Source organism: Crocodylus siamensis, chromosome 1, assembly GCF_052110815.1.
Source record: "Crocodylus siamensis isolate JL-2025a chromosome 1, ASM5211081v1, whole genome shotgun sequence".
NCBI classification, from domain to species: domain Eukaryota; kingdom Metazoa; phylum Chordata; order Crocodylia; family Crocodylidae; genus Crocodylus; species Crocodylus siamensis.
In genome coordinates this window covers 240,169,361-240,183,126 of record NC_143395.1, presented here as the reverse complement: position 1 = coordinate 240,183,126, position 13,766 = coordinate 240,169,361, and the positions used below count along the sequence as shown (strand labels likewise).

Below are 13,766 nucleotides of genomic sequence, written 5' to 3'. Positions count from 1 at the left end.
ATTTTGTTCACAAGTTTGCATGTGAACAAAATGAAATAAATAAATATCATTACAATAATTGACAAATATGATCTAGAAATCAGTCATCCCCAGAATATACCATATTATTGTACAGGCAAAATGCACCCATAAGAGTAGGCTCCGTTCAAGTTCCTGCTGCAAAACAATCTCCAGGTGAGCAAAATATTACCAGAATGGTCTCAAAGTACTTTTGTGTGCAGCAGAAATTTAGAAATTATTTTCAAAATGCTCTCCTGATCTAGAGAGATCCAGTGGCACTGCTACCACTCTTGTCCTTCCTTTTTCACTTGCAGCCATATCCCAAACATACTAAACAGGATTTATTCAGATGATTTACTGTTTTATCCTAGATTCCTTTTAGGGAAATATATATATTAGGGAAGCTCTCACCCTGCTTCCCTCCCCCATGGCCTGCACAACCCAGCCCAGCAGGCATGACCTGGCATGGCAGGGAACAATGGGGTCACACAGGGATTTCTTCAGTGCTACAAGCTGTCTGCTGCCCTGGCAACACCTCTCCTGCATGTGCCACTGCTTTGAGGGGCGCAGCCCTGTGCTGCTGCTCTCACTACAGCCCCATGCACAGGAGGCGCATTGCCAGGGCAGTGCAGGGCTCACAGTGGTGAGCAGCTTCTCTGTGCAGGCCCACTGTTCCCTACCGCTTTGCTTCCCTCTCCCAGGACCTCCACAGCCTAGTGGGTGTGATCCAGCACGGCAGGGAGCACCGGAGTCACTTGGAGAAACTGCTCACTGCTGCGAGCTCTATACTACCCTGATGACACATCTCCTGTTCATGGCGTTGGAGTGACAGCAGAAGCATGGAGCTGCACCCCTCAAAGTAGCAACATATGCAGGAGGCACATCGCCAGGACAGCACAGAGTGCTTGCAGTGGCGAGGAGACCCCCTGTGTGGCCCCTCTGTTCCTTGCCATGCTGGGTCATGCCCACTGGCCTGTGAAGGCCCCAGGGGAGGGAAGCAGGGTGTAAACCTGAGCCCACAGCCTGCATCTCCCCTGTGTACAGATGTGGGGGGGGCCGCAGGTGCCATGGCTCCCTGGGAGTGCATACAGCAGTGGGGAGCTGGCCCTCCCCCTCCCCTGGATGAGCCACCCACAGCCCCATCCTGCTCCCTGCTGGGGCCCTGAAGCCACACATTGCAGCTCCAGGCCCCAAACCCCAAGCACTGCCCAGCTGGGCAGCAGTCCCAGCCCTGCCCAGCTGTCTCTCTCCTACCCTACAGGGGCCTCATTCTCCATCTCCCCATCTCACTTACCGGCTGGAGCAGCTCTTCAGGCTGACTTGGTCCATGTGCATCCCCGTCTCACTGCCTTCCTCCCGCTCCCTCTCAGCTCATTGCAAAATTGCAGAATCCATGGGTTTCTCTGGTAAAATGAGAAATCCATGCTTGCCTCTGGTAAAAGGTAAAATCTGAAATTTACTCTTTTTTTTCCATGGGAAGCAGAAAATCCAGATCTCTGGTCATGGTTCTTTAGTTGATTTTGTAATAGTTTGAGCTCAGGTGTTCAGTGAATGGTCTAGTTTCAAAAACTACTATCAATCACTACATCATGAAAGTTCAATCAAGATTTGGGAGTTATTTAATTTAAGCGCATCAAGTTCAGTGCATGTGAACTTCAGTTAGTAAAATATTCCTAACTTGAGGGCAGAATTTTACAAAAAAAACACATCTTTATCTAATTCTATACATTTAAAGAAATGAAGGCCCCATCTATACATTGCACTTAAAATGTGTTTCACCAGTTAATTACACCTTAAGTGTTCACCCACCCACACATTCATTCAATTAATGACATGATAAAAAGAGGAATAAGATACAAACTAATTCCATAAAACATGTGCAATAACCTTGTAGCTGCTTCCTATCATGCCATTAATTGAACATACGGCCAGGAGCCGTATCAGAGCTCCCACTAAGAAGGGCTCATATGTGCACTTCTGAGTCTGGGAGCTCCTAGATGACAAGGCTGCTAACTATGTGGAACTCCACACACTCCCATAGCTGGGAGAATGCAGCTGCTGTGATCTCCCAACTGAGGGGGCACCTCATGCGCCCCCTGTATATGAGAGGCTGCAGCAACTAGTTTCCCAGGCATAGGGGTGTGGGGTGCACCCATACAGCTGGAAGCCCCATGTGGTGAGGGGGCTCCCAGCCATGGAAGCTTGCTTCTTTCTGGTGCAGGGGAAGCCCAGGATCTTGCAAGCTTCCCCTGGAACCAGCAAGAAGGCAAAATGAGATCTGATTCACAATCCCAGAATCATGCTCCTGCCATGCCTGTGTGGGCCTGAAGGAAGGCATGATTGTGTGCAACACAAATAAGATCCCATTGCACTTTTACCTGCATGTGTAGGGGGCCTTGATGACAATGTTTATGGTCTAACAAATTTCTGATTGTTTTTACAGTTGTCTACTCTTTGTCATTCAGTATGCATTCATATTAGTAAAGATTAAATTATGTCTATCCTATGGGCTGTGTTTACTAATGTAAATAATATATCCCCTCCCTGTGCCTCTTAAAGAAATCTGTATTTTTTTAGCAAGGACATAGTTTATTATAGTAAAATAATTAAGCTGTGCTGGTTCTATAGTATTTTACCTGATAATTTCATGAACTAAAATATATGTCCAATTATTCAGTTATACACCAATGATTTCTTTCCTGCTGAATTTAACAGTAGGAGGTTATTTTGTAATTTTATGAGCATAGCAAGAGTGAAAACATTTTCTCTTTAGATTAATAATGTAATTACTACCTTTGTCATATCCTTCTGTAGTTACCCATGTTATTTATTCTGTTAATCAAAAAAAATGAAAGCTCAAGTGTTTTGAAGTTATACCTCTTTTATAGATTACTCAACATTATGAGAAGAAGACTTAATTTCTAATGTAAATATCAAGTACCAGTACTTTTGAATCCTAAGACACAAAGTGATTAAGTAAAATACAGCTTTGAACTGTTAAAAGAATGACCAGGGTACATTTTTAAAGATTCTCTGGGGATATATTTTCATTAGTAAGAGTTTTGTAACCAATTTTGAAAAATAACTACTCTGAATTAAATAATTAGTAGTTTGTTAGCATTGTTATTTGTACTACTAATTATACTAATTATTAATCATTCAGCGTAGTATTGTGTTGTTATGAGAATAAAAGATGAGCCGTCCATTCTCAATAATTACTAGAACATATATAATGGTTGAGGTGCTTGCCCCATTGAAATGAAAGTCAAAACTCCCATTGCCGAGTCAGGCTATCATCCTAAGAATGGTGATGCTTGTGACAACTGCTTTATTTATCCAATAGCCTTATGGTTGTAAGGCTGAGAGAATCGTATTCTTAAAGTGTTATTGTCACTGTACTTTTTATTGGTCCTTAGTGTTTTAATTTTATTGAGATGACTCTTAATGAGTGCAATTCACACTTGTGCTAAGGGCCAGTACAAACCCTGATGTACCACTTAAATTCCCCCAAAGGGATGACAAAGCTAGTGACAAAGTGTTCTGTTTAATGTTTCACAACTTGATTCTTGTTATGTCCTTAAGTCTTTAATATTTGACATGTTTTTGTGTGGAAATATTATGGCAATCACTCTGGGCACACTTTGCTAAAAGAGAGGAGAAAACATGGAAGAAATAAAGACACACAAGTAAACACACATGTGGTAGCATTGGTATGACACTGTGAGAAGAAAGCATTTTTGTGGGAAATATCTTTTAGTGGACCACCTATATATAGTTAGCAGGGATATGGATGAGTTTTTTGGTACCACTGTACCCCTCAGAGACATGAGGAAGGCTTCAGTGGTACCTGAAAACTCATTTGTGTCCTTCCTGACTAAACAGATGGTCCAATGAAAGATGAGTCAGTCAGTCTTAAGGCCACACCAACCATCAGGGCATCTTTGACATAGCAACAACTTTCATCCATTTCTCCCTGTCTTTTGCAATCCTTTACAATCAGTCACTTTTAATCCCATCCAGTCATTGGTATTGGTTGTCCACCTTGTCCTAGGTCTTCCAACATCTTCTTTGTCCACAGCACCTTCCAGGATGGTATTGGCAAGGGTGCTGGGCCCTCTTGTTACATGTCCAAACCATTACAATGAAAGATATATCACACACAAAAGACCTTGCCCCTCACACAAACACATACATATTTGTACCTGGTTTGGAAAATCATACCCACGAGCTAGATTTTGGTCAATATAAACTTGAAACAGGCGCACAAGCCTAGTGACATGCTGTAGCATGAACTGAACTAATGTAGCTGATGTTAACATAAAGTGTAATAATAGTGAAATATAACCATGTTAGTCTTGTCCTGTAAGCAAATTGAAAACTCCAATTTGTATCTTTCTGCTTGACATAAGTGAATGAATTCTGTATAGCCTTTATGTATGAGTGTGTGTAAAAGGGTGAATGGTGAGAGCATGACTAGAGATGGGAGAAGAAGATTTAATTGTTTATGTAAGCAGCAAGGCACCAAATGTAAGTTACCAGTCAGTAAACTAATTAATGAATGGCTGAAGAATCCCTTTCAGGCCTAGGGCACAACAAAGGTAACGAGGAGAAGGAATGCACCCATCTTGCCAAATGGGCAGCAAGGATACACTAAGGCTAAGATACCAACTTCGATGACCAAACTGACCTTGGGATGAGATAAGCTGAAGACAAAAAAGAACAACTGCAAAAACAGAAGCTGTGTATGGAAAAACCCCAAAGCACTGAAACAAAGAATGCCAATCCCAATGTTGCTGGTAGGTGTTGTAAGGCTGTGGGGACCTCTCTGTTGGTGCCCTGCCCCCCAGTGATGTCAGGGTGAAACCCTATTCCAGTGCCACCTAGATGGTCTGGGCACTGCCCCCTTCTTGCCTGCCACATCTCCAATATTATTGTTGGGGAGGAAGTCTCCTATTGGGGGCATGGACGGGTCTCGACCCTGGGGATGTCTTTGTGGTGCTCTAAAACCTCCCCTTTACCCCACCCTTACTTCATCCTTGGCGTGGGTAGATGTGGCTCCCTGAAGGTCTTCCCTACACTGCCTACCTTAAAAGAGCTGGGTCTTCCTGGCTGTTAATCTTCATGGGTCCACCCCATGTCTTTGGGCTGGTATCCCCTCTTCTAAAAAACAAATTTGTCCCAGCCGGGGTCAACAATAATTTAACTGCAAATGCTGGCTTCTGCTGCTGAGCTCCCAAGATCATATCCCTCTTTCTCTCTCTCAGGACCCCCTTTATCCCCTCAGGGAACTTATGCATCACCTTTCCTCTAGTAGGAGTACTGGGGGTGACTCTGCACCCCATTCCTACCAGTTCTTCTGGCATCCCTGCCCTGGAGCCTGGCTGAACTGAGGTCCCATCATCCTAGTCCTTCTCACCGGTGTCACCTCTCTCCCCCTTCTGGGGGCTTGTGTTCCTCCATGCTCTGCCCCCTCTGGGGCTGTCTGAGGATGACTGCAGGCTTGAGGGTCCACCCTCAGCCATGGTGCCTGGGCTCCTGGTCAAAGCCCTGCCACTCCCCAGTGACATCCCTCCTGGTTGCTGCCCCTCCATGGGGCTCCCTTGCCTTTGCTGACCTTCCTTCTGTCTTACCGGTTCGGGTCCCCCAGTGGACAGGTTGGCAGGAGCTGGAGCCCTCCGGCTCCACAGCCAGTGTCTCCCAGCTGGTGCTCTCCTCCTCTCTCCTTGGCTCACCACCAGCTAGTTTCCCAGCCACTTTTTGAGCAGCCTGTGCGGCTCGGGAGCCACACTCCCAGCCCTCGCCAATATGCAGGCTCAGGCAGCTGCAAAACCACCAAGCCTGTGTCTGTGTCCATGCCCACTTCTCCTCCCAGCTGCTGCTCATCTCAGTTCCTACAGTAAATGCTGGTATGCGCTGATCAGAGGTCCAGGCCACACTGGGGGGCTCCTGCCTCCTCTCTCACACCCTATAAAAGACAACTTTGAGAATGCCAAGTTGGGTGAGTCTCTCTCTCAACTGTTTCATTGGAGCATAGACACATCTGTTTCACCCCACTCCAAACCGTTATCTACAGCATCTTTCTCTCATAATAACCACCCTACCTGCTATCTGTATTTTCTCTCAATAAGGTCTGGGCCGGCCGCCCACGCTATTATTGAACAACTGCTGCTAGTAACTATAATGTCTAAATGGAATGGTTGTTTTGTGTTTGTATGTGCCTGAGTGTAAGTTTTGTGCATGATGATCTGTCCATGTCTATATGAGTAGTGTATCCAAACCTCTATGTCTAATTCAGGTAATTAATAAACATGGCATTTTGCCTTATTTCCCTTGTCGCTGGTAGGTGTTGTAAGGCTTTGGGGACCTCTTTGTTGGCACCTTTCCCCCCCAACGTTAGGGTGAAACCCAGTTTTGGTGCCACCTAGATGGTCTGGGCACTGCCCCTTTCTTGCGTGCCACATCTCCAATGTTATTGTTGGGGAGGCGGTTCCCTGTCTGTGGCCCCAAGCTGTCCTGACCCTGGGGTGTCTTTATGGGGCTACGTACCTCCCATTTACCCAACCCTTACCTCGTCCTTGGCCTGGGCAGATGTGGCTCCCGGCAGGTCTTCCCCACAGTGCCCTCCTTGAAAGGACTGGGTCTTCCTGTCCATTAACCTTCAGGGGTCTGCCCCTCGTCTTCAGCCTGGCTTCCCCTCTTCTAAGAAATTAACTTGCCCCATCCAGGGTGAACTGCAACTTAACTGAGAATGCTGACTCCTGCTGGTGGGGCTCCTGAGATTGTCTCCCTCTCTCTCTTGGGGCCCCTTTATCCCCTAAGGGAACTCATATGTCCCCTCTCATCCAGTAGGTGTGGGTACTGGGAACCACCCTGTGCCCCATTTCTATCAGTTCTTCTGGCATCCCTGCCCTGGGACTCAGCTGACCTGAGTTCCAGTTGTCCTGGTCCTTCCAACTGGTGTCACCTCTCTCCCCCTTCTGGGGGGTCATGGTCCTCCATGCTCTGCCCACTCTGGGGCTGTCCAGGGACGGCTGTGGGCTTGAGTGTCTGTCCTCAGCCGTGATGCCTGAGCTTCTGGTCAAAACCCTGCTGCTCCCCAGTGGCATCCCTTCTAGTTGCTGCCCTTCAGTGGGGCTCTCTTGCCCTTGTTGGCCCCCAAGGCTGCCTTCTGCCTTACTGGTTGGGGTCCTTTGATGGAAGGCTGGCTCCTCTGGGTAGCAGGAGCCTCCTGGCTCTGGAGCCAGCATTTCTCAGCCAGCGTTCTGCTCCTCTCTTCCTGGCACTGCTCCAGTTGGTTTCCCAGCCACTTTTTGAGCAGCCCTCACTGCTTGGAAGCCCTGCTCCCAGCCCTCACTGATATGCAGGTTCAGGCAGCTATGAAACTGCCTGAACCTGCGTCTGTGTCTGTATCCACATCTGTGTGTTCTTCCAGCTGCCGCTCATCCTGGCTTCTAAGATAAGTCCTAGGAGCACATTGATCAGGGGTCCTGGCCATGCTGGGGGGGTCGGAGCTCCTGTCTCCCCTCTCACACCCCTTTATAAGGTCTCGCTCATGATTTGAGCAATTGGCAATTTGTGTAACAATACCCTGTAGAATGCTCCAAGAGGCATTATATATTTAGCTCCCCCCCATCACTGTGCAGAGGATGGGACCAGCTGGGAGGTAGAAGACCAGTGCATGGATGATAATAAATGTAGCCTCATCCTCTGTGCAGAATTAATTAAATGATTTGCTGGCAATTGAGAGGAGGAAGATTATCAAGCAATCACTGCCACAAAGAGCAAAACTGCAGTGAGCTAGTAGAGGAAGGGATGGCAGAATTAATTTATTGACACATGCAAGACAATTTATCAACTGGGGACAGAATTGATTTATTAAGAGTTTGGAATGGTGTGTGCAGTGGGAAGGAGAAAGGCTTGTCAGTGTAAGTTAAATATGCAAAGGTGAGAAGTACTTGGGGTGGCAGTTATTTCTTTTATCTTGCTAGTTGTACTTTCCACAAAGATTATTAATTGTATGACAGCTATGCCTAAAAGAATTATCTTAGATCAGAGAACCATTGTACTAGGTACCGTATTCACACAAGAGAATGCCAGTCCCTGCTTACAAACTAAGTAGGCAAAACAGGCCAAGGGTTGGAGGAGAAAAAGGAGAAACTAGGATAAGAATTAACTTTTCCAAAGTCACAGAGAGGGCATAGAACCAAGTCTCCTACCTGCTTGAACAATCTTTGAGTGGAAGCATTCAAGCAAGTGTGTAAACCAAAACTTGATTTTTGGGCAGCCAACAGTAGCATTAATAATGACGGACCAAGGCAGCAACCCTGGGCCCTACCTTTGAGGGAAGTGCACAATAGCAACTGCTACAGCTGTCCTTAACACTGCCACCAACAGTGCAGTGGCCAGCACTGCCCTTTGCACTACCACTGCCCTGGGTGCAAAGCAGTGCTGTTAAGCCTCTGGTAGCCTGCGTAAAATAAATCATTTGGAGGTTGAAAGGGTAAGTGGTTTTTTTTGTTTGTTTATTGTTGTTATGGGAAAGCAGCAGACAGTCCAGGATGTTTCCACACTAGATCCAAAGTATTACTGTATCGAGAGGCATAACAAGGCAGCAGGGGCCCCAGCACATCAGTAACACACAGGCAGCAGGGAGTTCCAGCTACTGCCATCCTGCCAGTACAAATGTGCAGCTGTTGTAGGAACTCTTATTTTTTCACTCCTCCCCACTCCTGCCTTAGTTACACTATGAACTGCATCTCACAATATTTATACTAACTAAAGAAGGAATAATATAAAACAAACAGTGCAGAGCATTCTCAACAGGGCAAAACTGTACCTACAACATGAAGTAGAAGTGTAATCAGTAAATCAGCAGTCCATTTTTCCCCCTATGAATTTTTATGCAAGAAATAGGGAAACAGAGACATCAAATTGTTTTCATAGTATAAAATGAGGTGTTACATGCTGCACGTAACTTAATCTATTAATTTCAATAGAACAATGCTGAGCAAAAGCACTCGGCATAAATTTTGTTTAGTCAGTTCTCTTATTTGAGGAAAATGATGCACATCTTAAAACTTTGTCTCTATGGCATATTACAAATTAAACAGCCCAAAAACATATAAAGTGTATTTAGTGAGATTAGATGAAGAAAGCTCTTTCTTCTTTTTCTTTTTCTTTTCCCCAAAAAGAAACATCTAAGTCCTGCTTGACTGATGCCCTCAGGAACAATCTATTAGTTCATGTCTAGGACTAGAATTTTTTTCAGCTCCTCCTTAAAAGTAGCTCTGCATCTGAGGCAGACAGCAAGTTTTATATAATATAACAATATTATATAATATAACAATATTATATAAATTGTAGAGTGGCAATAATGAAAAATACAGAATCAGATGTTCACTTTTTGAGATACAGGTACATTTCCCAATAGAAAATTAGCCTAGAAATTGGCCTTTTTTTCCAGGTATGGACAAATCAATTTGGAAATAGAATACTTGAACTAAAACTGGAACCAAATCCTTGAAGAGACATTGATTTTCAAGTAGTCTAAAAACACAACATGTAAGGGAGGGTTTATATATGTATAAGTGCAGGATGTACAAAATGGTATTTACACTTCAGATCATTTGGTTTTATATTGTTTTTTAGAGATGGGGAGGGGGGTCAAAGAGGGTTGGTTCTTTTACTTTTTCCATTAATTTAATAGATAAAACATTGATCCAGAGTGAAGCAAAACCCTGTCTTGCTGGCAATGGCATTTTCAACCATAACTCTCAATTCTTGGGTACTTGTGAATGCTTGTGGAATACCCCACGCCTCATATGTGAATACCTCCTGAGGGAAAATTAGTCATTTTGCTCAGCACTAATGATAACGTGCCAATGTTAAATTAATGGCATCCTTGGGGAAAAAGGTAATAACATTTTTTTCTGATTAACCTAACTGGCTTCAGGACTGCTGTAGTTCTGCTCAAATTCATCAGCAAAACCATTTCTTGTAACAGTGCCTTAAGTTGGAAATCTTGATTCTCTCAGAGCCGAAGGGAGAAATGGCAGTCTGTGGTGTTCTGTTGGTTTCTGTAATTAACTATGATCACAATATACAGTTGTTCTCATAAGATTTAGTTAAGCTATAAAATTCAGTGATACACCATAAATCCTCTAAATAACTTTTCACATCAAAACATCATCTATTTGCCCTAAAAAAAATTTAAATCCTTCATAATTCTCTAGTATGAGAAATGCTGCAGAACAACAAGTAGGATTACAATCCACAACTCTGAAATGTTAAAGATTGTACATAGTTCAAGCCAAATGAAGTTCTCAGTGGACAGAGAATTTTTTTTAATATGCAGGGCATCTGTTGGTAGATAGCATAAATTTATTTCACCTCACAAGGTACCTAGAGTCTTATTAAAATAAACCAAACAAAGGAAAAAGAAAAATCACAGCCAACATTTACTTAAAAAATTCTCTTTACTATGCAGCACTCCACCATTTATTGTGTGCACCCTTCTAGAAAAAAAGTAGCAATAATATTCCAAGGGAATTCTAAGCAACATGAAAATGGATTTTAGTAGAAATGAAACAAAGGAACAGAATATAGGCCTAAATTCTTAAATATAATGAGAAAAGTATAGGTTGTAATAGTTAGTGATTCCACTTGCCTCTCATGTATGTATAGGAAACATTACTTTTCACTGTCAACTACATTTTGTCCTTATTTATTATTAATACTAATATGTCAAAGTGTTTTATAAAAAAAAAAATCACTTTCATGGGCTAATGAAATGTGGCCACCCCTGGGTTGAAATAGGAATACTATTTATGGGCACATTGTCAGAATAAGATATTAAGATGAATGCTAAACTAAAGGACAAATCCTGCTCACTTGTGTTTTGTAAATAGTCCATTGGGAAGATTTTTGCATTTTACTCAGTTCTCACTCTTTTGGTAGATATTCTGAATGAGAATGGGAGTTAAAATGGAATGGGAGCCCAAGGACTTAGGTCATTTGCTTCTGTAACATCTATGAGTGAAATGAGTAACATTTAGTCCTATGTGGAAAGTGGAGGCAACTTATTCCAAAGAGAAGCATTTGGAAGTTTATGTAGCTAATAAAAGTATTAAAAACCATAAAGACAAAGCATATTTCTTAGATACATAGTTAATACACCTCACATACCACCATCTACAAGGAACTTCAGAGGGCAGTATTATTATTCACAGGAGTATTGTATCTAATAAGTCAGTTCATTAATAACTGGTCTCTATGGTTTCTAGACCATTAAAACTCCCAAACTCTGAAGGGTAATCCCAATTCTTTGCGAGATTTTTTAATTGCCTCTTTATGCAAGCACCGATGCCAGATCAGTTTGTCTATACAAACTAGTTCTTGATGCTATTGTTAGAAGAACCATTACGTGGATTCGTAGAGCACTCAAATATCCGGACAAGGGTCAGTTCCCGATGCCATCCAAAGGGAAGCGCTCTATAGAGTAAAGTATGACCTTTCCTCCTTAGCATATAAGAGGTAGTAGCAGAGCTACAGAAATTAAGGGTATATGAAAACAATGTACGAAATTAAAAAGATGGCAATTTATTCAGGGTAAAACAAAAGTGGACTTCCATCAAAAAGCAAAAACCTGCCAATTAATGAGCATACATTCCTATGATAAATAAAAAGATTTGATAAAATCAAACTGTTTATTTTCTATTCATTCACATGCTTCTAAAAAGCAAGCATTATCTAGATCAAGTAAGGATCTGTACACACTTCCTTAAAAGCATAATGTAAAGCCTGATATCACTAGGTCTATTTCTTTGCTTAAAGTTAAGGCCATGTTTAAGGGCAGAAATTTTCCAGAATAAAGCTACCGTATACAACACCTTATAAATTATCAAGTTCTCGGTGCTTAATAGCAAGTAACCACACTGACAATTCAAGGTTGGGCAAGCCAGGTGTTCTTTATTTTTCAGACTCATACTGAAAGCATAGCTAGAACTGTGTAGGATAGGTAGTATGACTCCAGTCTGAACTTTGGCAAAATCCCACAAAAATGCCCTACCTAGTTTAGTCCTTGATTCAGAAGAGCATCCTTATTCAAGGCATTGCATGACCATGTGCCTTACTTTAAGCACATACATAATTCAATGGTGTAAATCCAGTGGGTACTACTGACACTTTCAAAATTAGTAATAGAAGCTGGGCCAAACCTTGTCTTTATAGAAAGACCAACATAACCCCTAGAGATACTGTATAAAAAACGTTATAAAGGTATTAATAATCATTATTAATTCAAATTTGTAGAATGTGAAAACATTTTGCCACAAGCAGTAGCTAAGTGTAACCATAAAAAAAGGGGGAAAAAAATAGTCAATCCTAGTTTGCCCAGTTGTCTTACATTTTATGTGACTTATGAGCGTTATATCAGTCTCAGATAAAATTATTAGTTCTTTAAAATGAATTAAATAGTCAATGCTGACAGATTTTCAGGTCTCATGAATTCAGCATTGTGACAATGTTAGAAAAATGCTTTTACTTACCTTTCATGATGTGCTTGTATCTTTTAGCTTTTTTTTCTTTGAGTTCTTTTCTAACACCCTTCAGCAGTATGCAATCCTTCTGTGGGCTTTCCTCAGGATTTGGAGGCGGATATGATATGGTAAGATCGTGCTGCATAAAAGTCTTATATACCAAATATATTTAAATAATATTGAACAGCTTTATAAGGATTTAACCTCATCCTACATATTTAGTATATCTCTCTCATGGCTCCTCAGTTTCCTACATTAATAAAAAGGTGGGCTAGGAATAGGAAATTACTGTATTTCTAAAAAAAATCATTTCTGAAATAAGGCAATCTTATAATCGGAGAAAAGTCATTAAGCTGAAAATCCACACTAGCTTTACAGTGCCTTACATATTCCTTTATGAATTACTGTATTTACTCAATTCCAAGACAAGGGTTTTTTCCCCCATTTAACACAGGGAAAAAAAGCCCCTCCTAGCCCAGGAGGCACTTGTGGGGAGACAAGCAACTGCTGAAGTTGCAACTCAGGCTCCAGCTGTGATGCGGGATCAGGGGGGAGCTGCAGCCACAGCTGCTGTCCCCCCAGGCACTTCAATCTGTCAAAATATTTAATAGATTTGCAATAATTTATATTTTCTGCTAGCTCTTTTTGTATAGAATTTTTTTCCAAATCCAGCATTTAACAGAGCTTCATCCAAATGTTTTCTTTTTCATAGAACCAAGCAAAAACATTTTAGAAGTACAACTTTTCTTCCATCCTTTGTTCTATAGACAATTATTTGAAGTATATCACATGCCAGAGGGCTGGGCTGGCTCCTCTCTCCCTGTGCCCCTTACTATCAGGCTGGGCTGGCTCTGTGGAGGCAGGAACTAACTCAGCCCACCAGGCACACACCTCCTGCATATGGTGCCAGGAACCTCGGGTGACAGCAAGAGTTGGCCTGGTCCTGCTTGAAGGTGTGTGCTAGCACCTGGAACCCTTGGGTTGGGGGCTGGAGCAGTGACACCAGAAATGCCTGGCAGGTCTGTGCTGGTACAAGAGGGAAGAGAGGAGTAAATAAACCTTTTCCCTGCCCCCTTCACTTTAGGGGGTTTGGCATCTGGCCATGCCAACACCCCTGCTCATGCCTGCTCCAGGCAGGGAGCAGAGGGACGGGGCCAGCCTTGCTTCACTGAAGCATAGAGCACAGCCCTGCCCAGGGCTGCAGAGCATGCCAGGATGTTGGGGGACTCT

The 13,766-nt window shown here is 42.9% G+C and overlaps 1 long non-coding RNA gene across 1 annotated transcript in view; it reads right to left on the bottom strand.

Annotated features, from left to right (window-relative positions):
- The window catches only part of LOC149874311 (uncharacterized), a 123,740-nt gene extending 111,060 nt beyond the window's left edge, over nucleotides 1-12,680 (bottom strand). Inside the window, exon 1 of the long non-coding RNA XR_016439917.1 lies at nucleotides 12,546-12,680. This is a non-coding gene — a long non-coding RNA (uncharacterized LOC149874311). The remainder of the gene's footprint in view (nucleotides 1-12,545) is intronic.
- Between the last annotated feature and the right edge of the window lie 1,086 nt (nucleotides 12,681-13,766).